We start from the raw sequence: 4,613 nt of genomic DNA on the forward strand, positions 1-4,613 counted from the left end.
GTAATTACCTCTTGCCTCATTTTGTTTACATCAGTAGTTTTCCTCTGCCTTCTTTTTACCAGCTGCAAGCTCTAGATTTTAGGGATGGTCCCTAAATACCTGGAAAGAACCTTACAGTTAGTATTTACAAAATCTGGTAGGGTCAAACACATTGCTCCTCCACCTCATCAACTCTATTTTCCTCCTCTCATTTCCAAGGTCTTATCCTTCCGTGTAACCTACTATCAAAGCCAGACTGCTCTGAAACATCGTGCCTTTACAAAATAAATAAATACAATAAAAAAAAATACACCCTTTCTCAGCTTTTCTTTCTACTCTTTGGATTGTATGAAAGGCGTTAGCTCAATTACCTTCCCTCTGCTGCTCATGAATTCTTCCCCTGAAGAAGTAGACAAAGCTTTCTTTCCTTACCCAACTCATTTTACTGAATTATGCACAAGCGAAAACATTTAATTGTTATCTGGAAAAAAACAGACTATAAATATTTAAAACATTTAGTTTTAATATAAATGGTTATTTTCTCCATACTCTATAGTCTTTTAGTACTTAGGCTTGTACTGTTTCAAAGTTTCAGTTTACTCAACAGGTCACCATGCCAAAAAGATCTAACAATAGAATCTTACTAAAAATCCTCCTGGAATACTATAATACTCAAATATGATAACCAGGTAATTTGTATTATATTTGCAAGCAGCACCCAGTATTACCAAAACCCTACAAGTAAACAACTTTCAGGTGCTTCAGCTAAATTATATTCATCTACCAGGAACTCTATGTAAATTTGAAAGGACTTACAATGCTTAAACATTCAATTGAGCTGAAATTCTGCTCTTTAAAATCTATTTAGAAATGTTCACATATCTCTAAAAATATTGAAACCACACTTTCAATATAGCAATGAAATCTAAGAACCTTGTTAAGCAACTTTTTTTTTAAAGGTATCCGCTACAAAGGTCTTTAAATTCCATTACTATTTACTCTTGAATTCTGGAAACAATAAGACGCAAGACCTGCCAAGGCTCAAGGAATTATTCATAGAACAGCTTCACTACTTGGGGGAATGTTTCTCAATTTTCAACCCAAGATACATACCTAGTCATAGCTCCTGCTGAGTATTTCTGAATTTGGCTAATTCTAAAAAGCAACCCAAGACTGCAGAAGCATATATTTTCAAATAATCTAAAACAGACAAATGAAGTTGCTGCACCCCAACTCATGCATAAGCAATCACACTCCTCAAGCAAAAACAGCTTTTGGGAAGTTGCGTAATAAAAGCCTGACGCAGCTCCCACTGAAATCTGTAACAGATCTCCCTCACTTGCTTCAGTGAAACTGAATAAAGCCTCCTGTACAGAAATGGGAAGAGGAAGACCTGCCTAGACTATATGAGAAGAATAACTGCAATGGTTAATTGAAATTGACTGATGGCCTCACCTTCACACTGCTATCGGTAGGCATCATACTACTATCAGACCCTTCCCCCCCAAAAATATATATATACATTGGCAGTAAAAACAGAAGTGTTAATACATACTACAAACAGGAATCAAGTTGTGAAGAAAAATACTAGAGGAACTGGTATATTGTTTAGTGCTCTCAATATTTATACAGAAAATGGTAAACACACAACCAAGGAACATGGTCATCATCAAGAAGGGCAACACACAGAGTTACCAGGAAAAGCAACCAATCATACAACATTCAAAGTGGAAAAACAACCTCTTTTGACAAATAGCTATTTAATAGAACACAGAAACCTGTAAAGTAGGAAGTAAGTAACACTGAGAATCCAGAAATAAATGACAGGAGAAATATTAAAATACAGTATGATAATAAAAGGCAAAGTAATATGCATCACACAAAGATAGCATGGGGGGAAAATGGAAAAAAAAAAAACACCTAAAAACAAGATCTGAGGGATAGTCTCAGAGGAAGTGACAATACTATTTCCATTCACAATTAAAAACAAGAAATACAGCACAAAAGTATTTCAAAGGCAAAAGCCACCATGATATTCAGAAAGTGAGGGAAGGAGGAGAGCATCCCTGGCCCTTGCTTGTCAGTTTTCTCAACAGCCTTTAGTTTGAACAAACCAGAACATAGCCCTCTCTCTCTTTTCCCTTTGCATCCTGCAGCAATGCCCCAAAAACAGAATTGAGTGAAACTAGGTGAGCACTTCTGAGATGGTTCTCATTTCTGCACAACAGTACGTATGCCCCAAATCAAACAGTTCCTGAATTGGCTTCAAAAGATTCACTGAGCTTTCAATCATTGCAAAAAATTATCCTCTGAAATCTACCAAAGAGCAAGCAAGCATTTCTTCTTTTTTAGAAGCTAACAAATCAAGTAATGGAAGAAAAGTTAACACGTCTACATAGTTGATCAGCGAGATAGACAATGTAGATTTCCTGGCTTCTGTTGCCATACTTCAGTCATAATAAAGTCTTCTGTTTGCTATTACATTATTACATTATGGAAAGAAAAAAGCTTCTTTACAGGGTTAATGCCAAATGAAAGATTAGTGACAGTTTTGTTTGTTTTTTTATTTTTTAAAACCACTCCTCAAAAATACACACTCTGCAATACCTTCAGGTAGCTTCTGCCATATCTTAGAAAGTTCTAAGCTTAGACTGTACCTCAAGCATCTCTGCCAAACTGCAAATAAGGCTAATAATACTGTCTGTAATATTAGCAGAGATTCATTTGCATTCACACTACAACAACTCCGACTTTTGAGTTATAGCAAGCTGGACTAGATTTAAATAAGACTCATCATATATTTACTTTATTAACCTCAAAATCCTCATCCAATAAAGTAATACTACTACCAAAATAGATTAGACCCTTTTCCCCAGAACACACCCAAGTATCATCTAGAAGAAATTAATGTCGCTTTCAACCAGAAGTTTTTTGTTCTGTTATTAAACACACAAACAAACAACCTATCTCCAAAGCATAGTCTGAAGTTACATATATTGCCAGCTCAATAAAACATAAATATTCACACACAAAGAGAGGCACAAGAAGCTTTTCTGAATAAGTGCTGCTTGAAGTAGCTAAGGCTTTTATTATCCCTTACACTTTGAAAGACAATTTTCCAAATCTAAATTGCATTAACCAGTGCAGTCTCTGTCTTCATGCCTCATTCCTTTGCTGCAGCTTACAACCCTTCTACATCATTGTGTGTCAAACTTACTAATATCATTAGTTTACCCTGATGCTAATTCAAAGCTCTGTGCACAAAGACATTATCAAGAATCAGAACATTTTATCTTCCTTAATCTCTGGCCAGGACACAGCAAGAAAAGGTACTGAAGGACACGTCCACTCATACTGTACCAGTTTTAGAAAAAAGTCAGAGGAACAATAAAAGAAGAGAATGTTCTTCTTCCTTCTGTCAAATAAGCAGAAAATCTAACACTTATATTACGCATAGAAAAGAGGAAAAACTGAATTCCCTTGCAAAAGAAACACCCCAACTTTTCTACTCCTCAACATACAAAAATTTAAATACCTTCCGCCTTTCTTCTCTTGCAATGGAAGAAATTAGAAAAGTCTATGCTGCACGCTGCCTCAGAAAAGCAAAATCTCCTGCCTTTACTGACCTCTCAGGTATCCAGTGAAGTTTTTAACTCCCATGCTAAATATCACAGTGCGCATGGGCAGGCAAAAGAAGGAATTTGGCAGGACAGTGGGACATGCGAATAAACAAAACAAAAGATAACCACTGTAGTTTAGAAAAGAGACCAAAAAAAAGGAAATAGGCATGTGCAAAACAACAGATACACGTTATTGCAGAGAAGCAAAACAAAAAAGAAAACTAGTAACACCATCTCTGCCATTTAAAATGCAACTTTCTAGAGTACGATACGAAAAAAAAAAAGAGTATTTTGTTCTGTTTAAGCTAATAGGTGTCAAATATACTTTCAAGGCCCTGCACATGAAATTTCACCCTTCCAAAAGGTTTCACTAGGATTCCATGCTGTTCCATACACATTTCAGGCGACACTTACAATGCGACATTATACACAATTACTCTGCAGACTTTCAGAATGCCTGCACACATCAAGAACTATCAGAAAAATAAAACTAGTCTTATGGTTTGGGAGAGGAGAAAAGAGGAAAACACAACTCCAGCAATCTTCAAGAAGAGATGTGAAGCTGTCTTTAGCAATAGATCTTTGAACAACAGTAGCCTACCATTAGCACAAACCTATGTTTGCGATTTACTGCAAAGGCCTTTGGCCAGAAATCGGACGTTTTTTGTCTCTATTAGAACTTATGCAACCGTGAGTATGTGCAACATCGACAGAATGACACAGAAAAACTAACTGCAATGCCCTGGGCCATTGTGCAGCACAAATACTAAAAAGCCAGAAGAGGGACAGATGTGAAAGTCCAAGTTCCTTTTCAGACCCTAAGAGCCTCCAACGCGAAGCCACAATGTGCTTCCCACTGAGGGAGCTTCCACGGCAGTTCTTCGCTTCCTACTGCGGAGAAGTTGTGCCAGGTTTCCCGAGTCCCAGGCCCGAGGGGAGCAGGGAAACCAGCACCGTCTCTGGAGCAGGAAAAAGACACAGCGCCTCAGCAATGCTGCCTCCCGCGGGCAGCCG

This window comes from Rhea americana, unplaced genomic scaffold (genome assembly GCF_003343005.1).
Source record: "Rhea americana isolate MKP2758 unplaced genomic scaffold, rheAme1 scaffold_226, whole genome shotgun sequence".
Lineage (NCBI taxonomy): Eukaryota > Metazoa > Chordata > Aves > Rheiformes > Rheidae > Rhea > Rhea americana.